Raw genomic sequence first — 10,757 nt, 5'->3', positions numbered from 1 at the left:
AAACTGATGATGTTTTTAGGACTCGCATTGCGAGCCCTAAAAAATTGACGCGGGCCCTAAAAGAATGGCCGGAGTAAGTGGTGGCATCACCACTCCATGCTGACCATTGGATCTAATTTTTTAGTGGGTTTTGAAGCCCAAGACGTAAGGAATATGGTGGTGGTGGTTCATCTCGTGGCAGCTCGAGGTGGCTGGAAAGTGGTTGGATTTGGGAAAACCCAAAATCGCATAAACTTCGAGATGCACTTTAAGGGCCTTAGGCCACGCATGAGGGGCTGAGCTCCGGGGGTTGGAGGTTTCGGGGGGTGGCGCATCTCATGGGGCAGTGCGTGGCGTTCGACGGCGATGACAAGGCTGCCATTTGGCTGTTCGGAGACGAGCTAGAGAAAGAGAGGAGGGAACTTCGGGAGAGAGAGAGAGAGTTATTTGAGCGCTTTTTGTGTTTTTTTTTTTAATATTGAGTGATTTGAGGGAATTTGTGATTTTTTAAAATTCAAAATTTTAGGACACACATAAGTTTTTAGGACTTGCATTGCGTGTCTTAAAAAAATTCTTTAAGGACTCGCAAAGAGTGTCTTAAAAAGTCTAGAAGGAGTTTGTTAAAAAAAATCAAACTTTTAGGACACACATAGTTTTTAGGACTCGCTCCATGAGCCCTAAAAGAAATTCTTTGCGAGTCCTAAAAACTCCAGGAGCTGTTTTTAGGACTCGCATCTAAGTGAGTGCCCTAAAATAGTGTCCTAAAAGGGTGTTTTTATAGTAGTGTTTCCCTCTTGAGACACAACTTGTAAGCCCAAGTCGTGACATTAATTCCTACCAGCAAGCATATGCGCCTCTAACTTCACCTTGAGTCGCGACTCATAAGTCCAAGTCGCGACTTTAAACAAAAAATTTCACAGATTTGATCGTTCAGCTCATCTCTTCATCAAAACCCATCCTTTAAGCATCCTTGGTATCATTTTTAGTCCAATAACCGCCAAAAGCCTCCTTTTCCCACCATTTTAGCTTCTTTTTGCATTTTTCTCGTGATTCATCGCACCAACCTAAAACAAAGATAAACAAAATTGTAATCTTGCACAAAACACACATAAAAACTCAACATTACCACAAAAACACCTTCTAAAATGACCCTAAAATGAAGTTATCAAACTCCCCCAAACTTACTTTTTGTTCGCCCTCGAACAAAGGACTCAAAACAATCCTAAATTCTAACAATCTGAACTATACCAACAACAACAATTATGCCTCAAAATCATGAATGTTAATCATATAATTCTCAAAAAACTACTCAACAGTTTATTCAATCTAGAATTTTGATCAAAACACTTCATCAACACACCTTAGTCTACTAACATTTTGGATTATCAACTCATGATCATTAAATAAATGAATTTGAAATCAATTATGCTCATCAAATTTCTTTCCTATCGATCTATTCAAACCAAATAATTCCATAAGCTCACTTACTTACTATTCTCCACTAATATAAATCATGATATGCATAAGAATCAATAGAACTTTTATAGGGTTGTAACGATGGTTTAGGTAAAGGTAGATGAAAAATGAATTTTTAAGCTCACTTTACTATAAGCACATGACAAAAACTCACCAACTTTATTTCCATAAGAATACAATCCCGTAATATCCTCTCTTACTTTTTTTTTTCTTTAGAGAGATATATATTTATTTTGTTTTTTTTTTCTTTTTCAATAACAACTACACTCCCCCAAACTTGGTTTTTCTTATATACTCATATTGCGAGTGTATTGAAATATCTTTCATCATTTTTTTTTCATTTTTTTTCTTTTCTTTTTGTCTTTGTTTATTTTTCAATATATATATATACTCTCTCTAGATTTTTCACTTTCACTTTCTAAACCCACTAAACATCAATCCCCATTATTATTTCTCAATCATATGCTCATAGTATATCAAGGATGGATATATAAAAAAGTTGCAAGTATTAGGCTTAAATTATGGTTTAGAAAAAAAAAAGCATACAAAATTAGGCTAAAAAAGGATAACCAAAGGATTAAGTAATTTAAGGTTGGCAAGAAAAGCTCAAACGATCCAAATGATAGCCTAAATCATGTTCCTAAGCATACATAATATATTATTTCGCCTCAAATAACAAGTAAGCAAGTTCTAGAATTATTGAAAATATTTTTCACTCTCCATTAATCATTCCACTAACCAATTTTAGCAAGCATAATCAATATCAAAAACATAAATTTAACATCATGATGAAATATTCAACAAATGTTATCTAAACTAAAATGAACTAACAAAGTTTTTAATCAAGCACACAAATTTTGTTTCAGATTTCATTTTCTTTGAATTATACTCATAACATTCATGTTGAATCATTTTCAGATTTCATTCTCATCGGAAATTGTTTTCAAATTTCATTCATGTTGGTACCAAACTAAACACTAACATAAACAAATCACACAAAACATCACTAACATAAAATGAGCTCCCTCCCCCAAACTTATCTAAACACTGTCCCCAATGTTTAAAAATAAGTAAAGAAAAGAAAACTTACCTGGTCGAATCACTTCAGAATGGTGGTGGGTCTGGAAATGGATGCCAAGGCGGTGGATAAGGGAAGTACTGGCGGTCCACCTCTTGGTTCGACCATCAGTAAACCAACTCGTTCTGCCTATCAACTTGATCTCTATGAAAATCATGAAGCTCGCCTAAATAATTGTGCGTATGTTGGTTCTACCTATCAACATGAGCTCTATGAAAATCATGAAGCTCGCCCAAATAATTGTGCGTATGTTGGTTTTTCCAAGTGTGGATCCGGTGGAGCCTCTAGTGCCAAATATTGAGGGTATTCTTCTCTTCTCTCCTCCTCAGCTGCTCTCACTCCCTCTGTTTAATCAGTGGTTGGTATGGGCTCCTCAGCTGTGTCTCTTTCCCTTCCAACTCTTACATTTCTGGGTATTGAGCCTAGTGGCTCTAAGGATGGGGCATTGAATTTATTCATTGTAGCCTGAGAAATAACCCCCATAGCCTTCCTAAAAATATCACTAGGTTATTTCGGCACCTCCCAAATCTCACACAGATTAGTAATCATGGAACCATGCCCCAACACAGCAGTAGTAGTCATGCGACATAAATCCCTTATGCTCTAGCGAATAACTCGCCCAATGTCAATGGAAAGCCTTGTCATAATGGCATATACGAAAAGACACCTATTAGTACCCACTCCAGACAAGTGGGTGTTTGGCATAAGCCTTTCACTCACAAAAAGAGTCCAAGCTTTAGCTACAACATTCATTTGGTGTCTTCTTAAATGTTTTGGCTCCCCATTCTAGATAACAAAGGAAGCACAAGGAATTCCTAAGGTCTCAGCCACCTCACTCCAATTTACCTCACTATGATATGCCAATTAATAATACTCATCCTCTTCCGGAGATAACTTAGGTACATTAAATAAAGCATCAATATTATCAATGGCGCATTCAACTGAAACGCCCCTAACAAACACCTTTCTATTTAGAACCAAGAAAATTAGCGTAAAACTCATAAACCAAGGAGCAATTGGCTTTTGGCATCTTTTCATCCACAAACAATTTCCAACCTCGGCGTAAAATTTCATTCCTGAAAATATGATAAGTGTCATTAGGGTATAGTTCTTCTTTAAGGTCCATCCCACACTCTTGAATAACTGGCCGTTGGGATAGCCTTTGATAAAGATCATAGGCATCCTTATTAATGAAACACGCAGGAACATATTCTAAAATGGGCTGAGGTGCTAGCGGATTTTTCAAGGGTTGGGGTGGTTGGGAACGGGATGAGGAAGGGCGATTAGTATTCTTTGAAGATGCTGCCCTAGTGGGTATTTTCCTTGGCCCCATACCTTCAAAAAAAAATTCAAAAATGGCACACAAAAATTTCTGCAGCACTTCCCCTAAAATTCTTAAATTTCCTTACTAAAATCTCCCAAAACATTTCACCCAATATACTAACAAACAGTCCAAACATCCAAGGCAATCTCTTAATATAAATGCAACTCAAGAAAAACTTCAAAAAGAAAACTTACAAGCCTTGAAGTTGAAAAATCTTCCACCCTATAATCCTCCTCAATCCTATACTAAGCACCAACAGAACACAAATTAGGGTTAGAAAAAAATAATGGAAGAAAGTAATAAGAAATATGAAGTAGGAATTAGAAAAATAGATAAAGAGAATTTGAAATAGAAGAAAATAGGGAAAATTGTAGAGGTTTTTCTTAAGGAAATTTGATTTGAGAAGAGAGAATTTGAAAAAAAATGAGACATGGTTTCTAAAAAGAAAAACGAGTTTAACTGTCATGGCCTGCCTCAAATTCCTTCAGAAATTTAACTGTCCAAGCACCGCGACTCAGCTTGGCAAGTCGTGGCCCGCCCCAAATTCCAGAAATACTTTCCTCTCTATTTCAGCCTAGAGTAGCGACTCATTAGCCCAAGTCACGACCCGCCTCTTCTTCATTTTTCGAATTGCTCTCTGACTTGTGTAGTGTTGCGACTTGGCCTAATGAATAATTGAAAAACACATTTTTTTCACTTTTTTTTCAAACTTTATAATGAAAAATAAATAAAAGTAAAATAACTAAACTTTACAAAATCCAAACTAAAATTAAATAAAATTTTCCACTAATTATAACTGAAAACAAAAACTAAAATAAAATATAGGAATGCCTCCTATAGCTCTGTCGTTGACATCATTTAGCCAGACGTTGAACACCCCATTTAGAGGGGTTCCAAAACCATCACTCATTTACACTTTTCCATCGGTCCTTCCAAATAATGCTTTAACCTCTGACCATTTACTTTAAAATGTCCTATTTTCTTCGTATGAATTTGTACTGCTCCATAAGGTAACGATACGACAACTGTAAACGGTCCCGAAAATCTAGACTTTAGTTTTCCTGGAAACAGTTTCAATCAAGAATTAAATAACAAAACTTTATCTCCTGGTTGAAAATCCTTTATGATTATTTGTTTATCATGAAAAGCCTTATACTTTTCTTTATAAATCTTTGCGTTTTCATAAGCTTTGTTTCTAAATTCATCAAGCTCATTCATCTATATAAGCCTATTCTGCCTAGCCATAAATAAGTCCACATTCAACTTTTTCACCGCGCAATAAGCTTGATGCTCAAGTTCAACAGGTAAATGACATGCCTTCCTGAACACCAACCGATATGGATACATACCAATCGGAGTTTTAAAAGTTGTGCAATACGCCCATAGTGAATCATCAAGCTTTTTCGACCGATCTTTCCTTGATGTGTTGACAGTTTTCTCTAAAATACTTTTAATTTCTCGGTTTGACACCTCATCTTGACCATTAGCTAATGGATTATAAAACAGAGCTTTTCTGTGATGAACTCCATAACGAGCACATAAAGATGTAAATGATTTATTACAGAAATGACTACCTCTGTCACTAATAATAGATCTGGGAGTACCAAACCGAGTAAAAATGTTCTTATGTAGAAATTTAAGTACCTGCTTACCATCACAAGTAAGAGTTGCTACAACTTCTACCCATTTAGAAACATAATCTACTCCCAGTAAAATGTACTTATTATATAAGATGATGGGAAGGGTCCCATATAATCTATGCCCCATACATCAAACAACTCAACGTCCAGAATTCCAGTCATTGGAATTTGATCTCTTCTGGATATATTACCGGTCCTTTGGCAACAATCACAACTCTTAACAAAGGTGTTAGCATCTTTAAATAATGTAGGCGAGTAAAACCCACATTGCAAAACTTTTGTTGCTGTCCTTGTTCCCCCAATGTGACCACCACAATGTAAAGTATGGCAATGACTAAGTATGAAAGTCATTTCTTCTTCTGGGACACATCTTCTAATCACTTGGTCAGCACAATGACGAAAAAGAATGGGCTCATCCCTATAATAGTGCTTAACTTCTTAATTTAAATTTTTTAGTTGCTGCCTTGACATGTCAGGAGGCACAACCTTAGCTACCGAATAATTAACATAATATGAAAACCATGGTATTTTCTCTTCACATTCAATTGAAAATAATTGTTCTTCCAGAAAATTTTCATCAATTGACTCTTCTTTTGCACTATGCTCTTCTTCTTTTTCCAATCTAGATAAATGATCAGCAACTAGATTTTCTGTCCCCTTCTTATCACGAATTTCCATATCAAGTAATTCTTGGCCATCAAACCCATCAAATCAGATGAGGTTTAGCATCCTTTTTAGTCATAAGATACTTAATAGCTGAATGATCTGTGTAAACTATCACCTTATTACCAATTAAATATGGCCCAAACTTGTCAAATGCAAAGACTATTGCAAGTAATTCCTTCTCAGTAGTCACATAATTTAATTTAGCATCATTCAAGGTTCGACTAGCATAATAAATTGTTCAAAATACCTTGTCAAATCGCTGTCCAAGAACCACTCCTACTGCATAATCACTAGCATCGTACATTAATTCAAAAGGAATTTCCCAATTTGGTGATAGAACAATTGGAGCAGAGACCAGTTTTTTCCTTCAATGTACTAATTCCCTTTAAACACTCAGAATCAAAATCGAATACCACACCATAAATATGTAAGGTAGATACGGGCTTTGAAATTCTTGAAAAATCATTTATAAACCTCCTATAAAATCCAGCATGGCCCAAGAAGTTTCGAATCCATTTAACAGACACTGGAGGAGGTAAATTTTTAATTGTTGATATCTTGGCCTATCTACTTCAATTCCATGGCGTGAAATTTTGTGGCCCAAGACTATTCCTTCTATCACCATGAAGTGACATCTCTCCCAGTTTAAAATTAAATTGGACTCCTCACATCTTTTCAAAACTCTTTCCAAATTAAGAAAACATCCATCAAAAGAGGGTCCAAAAACTGAAAAGTCATCCATAAAAATTTCAATACCTTTTTCCACCATATCAAAAAAAAATTGACATCATACATCTTTGAAAGGTGGCGGGAGCATTACATAACCCAAATCGCATCCTCCTAAAGGCAAATGTTCCATAAGGGCATGTGAGGTAGTCTTTTCTTGATCCTCCGGTGCTATAGGAATTTGATGATATCCAGAATATCCATCCAAGAAACAGTAATAAGGATGGTCGGCCAATCTATCTAACATTTGATCAAGGAAAGGTAAAGGAAAATGGTCTTTCCTGGTGGCTTTATTTAGTTTACGGTAATCAATACAAATTCACCACCCCGTCACCGTACGACTTGGAATAAGTTCATTATTGTTATTTTTAACCACCATCATGCCATCTTTCTTTGGAACTACCTGGACAGGACTAACCCAAGCATTGTCAGATATTGGGCAAATTACCCCAGCATCCAACCATTTAAGAATTTATTTCCTTACAACTTATTTCATTGAAGGATTTAGCCTCCTTTGAGCATCAATACTAGACTTACTATCCTCCTCCATTAATATACGGTGCATTACTGTCGAAGGATTAATACCTTTAATATCCGCTAAAGTCCATCCAATTGCTAATTTGTGAGCTCTTAATACCCCCAGAAGTCTCTCTTCTTCAATCTCAGATAAAGAAGATGAATAATAACTGGGAAAGTATCATTCTTACCTAAATAAGCATACTTAAGATGATCAGGTAAGGTTTTTAAGTCAAGAACTGGTGGCTTCTCAATGGATGGAAGAGGTCTCTCACGTACTTGCCAAAATTCCTCATATTTCTATTTATATATACGCCCTGATGAATTCAACCACTTAACATACTCACCGGCTTCAGTACCAGCACACTCTTCAGCACTTTCTACCAGACTCAACTCCAATGGATCTTTAATAGACTCAACCCCTTTAATTGGTTCCTCCAATACACTAACACAAAAGCATCTGTCACTAGCTGAAGGATATTTCAAAGCTCTGAAAAACATTAAAAATGACTTCATCTCCTTGTACTCTAAGCCTTAATTCTCCTTTCTAAATGTCTATTAGCGCTTGCCCAGTGGCAAAAAATGGTCGTCCTAATATAATAGGCACATCCTCATCTTCCTCCATATCCAATACAATAAAGTCTGCTGGGAAAATGAACTTATCTAACTTTACTAGAACTTCCTCTATAACACCTCTAGGATGAGTTAAAGAACAACCAGCTAATTGAAGAGTAACATTAGTTGGTATAGCTTCCCCCAAACCAAGTCTTTTAAATACAGACAACGACATTAAATTTATACTTGCACCTAAATCACATAAAGCTCTCTCTCACAATGAAAATTTCCAATAGTGCAAGGTATAGTAAAACTACCCGGATCTCTTATCTTTTGAGGAAGCTTCTTTTGAATAATTGCACTGCACTCTTCAGTTAATGCAACAGTTTCATAATCCTCCATTTTTCTCTTATTAGACAATATCTCCTTCATAAACTTCACATAACTAGGCATTTCTTCTAGAGCCTCTACAAATGGGATGTTAATATGAAGTTTCTTAAATACTTCAAGGAATTTGGAGAATTTTTTGTCAAGATTAGCCTTTCGAAACCGTTGAGGATATGGAATTTTTGGTGTAGGCTCAGTATATTTTGGTTTTTCTGGTTTTGGAAGGTCTTTAGTAACCTTCTCTTGAATCAGACTAGTAACTTGTTGTTTCTTTGTATTCTTCCCTTTCTCTTCCACTGTTGGTCCATCATACTTAGTCCCACTCCTCAAAGTGACAGCTTGACATTGTTCTTTAGGATTTACCTTTGTGGAAATAGGCAAATTCCCTTGTTGTCTACTAGAGAACATTTGAGCCAATTGACCTATTTGTGTCTCCAAACTTCTGATGGAAGACCTTGTCTCTGTCATGAATTGATTTAATTGGTCTGGCTGAATTGTTGGCGGGTTCATTTGAGAAGGTGATGGATGAGATGGGCGTGGGTTTGGATCATAATATGGTCTAGCATGTAATCCATAAGTTGGTTGATGAGGTGGGTATTGTGGATATTGTGGTTGTAACCCTTGATTATTTTTCCAAGACAAATTAGGATGATATTTCCAGGCAGGTGTATTGGAATTTAAGTAATTATTGGGTGCAGGTCTTGAAAAATTACCTATAACCTGCGCCTATTCCAAGGGCATATTATTTACATCTGTAGAGCAACTAGTTGTGCTCCGACATTATTTACTTCCATTGCTTGTGTGGTGAGATTAGTTTGCTGCAGTTGTTTGGTTAGAGATGCAACTTGAGCGGTCAATAGCGCAATTGGATCAACTTCTACTACTCCCGCTACTTTCTTATTCTCTCGCTCAGTAGGCCAATTATAATTATTCATAGCCATCTCTTCCAACAGCTCATACGCTTCATTAGCGCTTTTTCTCATAAACACTCCTCCTGATGCTGCATCTATTATTATTCTTGTATTTCCCCCCAAACCATTGTAAAGAGTATGAAATAACAGCCACTCAATTACTTGATGTGGGCATCTCCTTTGAAATTCCTTAAATCATTCTCATGCATCATACAAAGACTCCCCATCCATTAGATGGAAGTTGTTCATCTCTCCTCTAATTCTGGCTGACTTGGCAGGCGGAAAATGTTTACCAAGAAACTTTTAAGCCAAATCTTCCCAAGTAAGTATAGAATTGGCTTGTAAAGAATTCAACCAACATCATTACTCACCCCAGTAATTTTAAATGTCGCACATAACTCCAAAATTTTTGTGATATGTAGATTTGGATCCTCATTCGGTAACCCCCCAAATTGTACACAATTTTGCACCATATGAATAATTGAGGGTTTGATCTCAAAATTGTTAGCCTCAACAGTTGAAGGGTGTATGCTTCAATGTATCCCCATAAAAGTAGGGAATACATAATTCCCTAATGGTGGATCAACTTCAGCTGCATTACCCATATTTGCATTATTGTTGACAGCATTATTTGCGTTCTCAGCCATGGTAAAGTCCAGCCTTTTCTTTATCTTGTGATTCTTTCTACACGTTTTCTCTATTTAAAGATCTATTAGTATGCTTTCCTATTGTCTACTTCCTCGTATATACCAACAATTCCTGAAACACAATATAGCCTTGATCCAAATAAATATTAAAAAGTAAATAAAAAATAAAAATGCCAAATTAGAACAAATAACAATTAACTATGATATTGGAAATAAAGTCCCTGGCAATGACGCCAAAAACTTGATTGCAAAAATATATATACACAAGTGCACGTATATTGGAAATCGATTCAAGTAATATATATGATAAGAAGAGTATCGTTCCCACGAAGACTATCTTCCAAGTACGACTAATTTTTCTTTAAATTTCTATTTGGCAACTAAGAATTTGATTTTTAAAGTTAATTTTAAATTTGAAAATGACTTTAAACAAAAACAACTAAATAAAAGATTTAAATCACTATGATAAAAGACCTAGAGTGTTAATTTCATCAAATTTTCATTCTACTAATTGTATTAATCAATTATAGATTTCTTTCTTTCTATTCTAATAGTAGGTTAACATAAATCGATTCCTATTCTTTTTCAAGATATAAGATCTCAGCCTATATGCCAGTTTTCTACATCTCTGTGATAAACTTAAACATATAGAAGGCATTAAGCATGGAAACCTAATTGCTACACAAGCCATACAGGTACTTTCGTCCAATATGTAACCTATGTCTATATAACGATAGCGTATTCAATTCTCATCTTTCGAATTTTGAATCAAAATCATAAATCAAGCAAATATTGATAAAGTATTTACTAGCATTAAAAAAACATTATATAGATTAGAATATAGAAGAAAAA

At 35.5% G+C, this 10,757-nt stretch overlaps 1 non-coding gene across 1 annotated transcript; it reads left to right on the top strand.

Annotated features, from left to right (window-relative positions):
• The first annotated feature begins 9,415 nt into the window (after positions 1-9,415).
• LOC133833196 (small nucleolar RNA R71) lies at positions 9,416-9,522 on the top strand. The gene has a single exon (XR_009892590.1). It is a non-coding gene; the product is annotated as a small nucleolar RNA R71 (small nucleolar RNA).
• Positions 9,523-10,757: the final 1,235 nt, after the last annotated feature.

Source organism: Humulus lupulus, chromosome 4, assembly GCF_963169125.1.
Source record: "Humulus lupulus chromosome 4, drHumLupu1.1, whole genome shotgun sequence".
NCBI lineage: Eukaryota > Viridiplantae > Streptophyta > Magnoliopsida > Rosales > Cannabaceae > Humulus > Humulus lupulus.
Note: the sequence above shows the minus strand (reverse complement) of the source record. Positions and strands in the feature narration are given on the sequence as shown.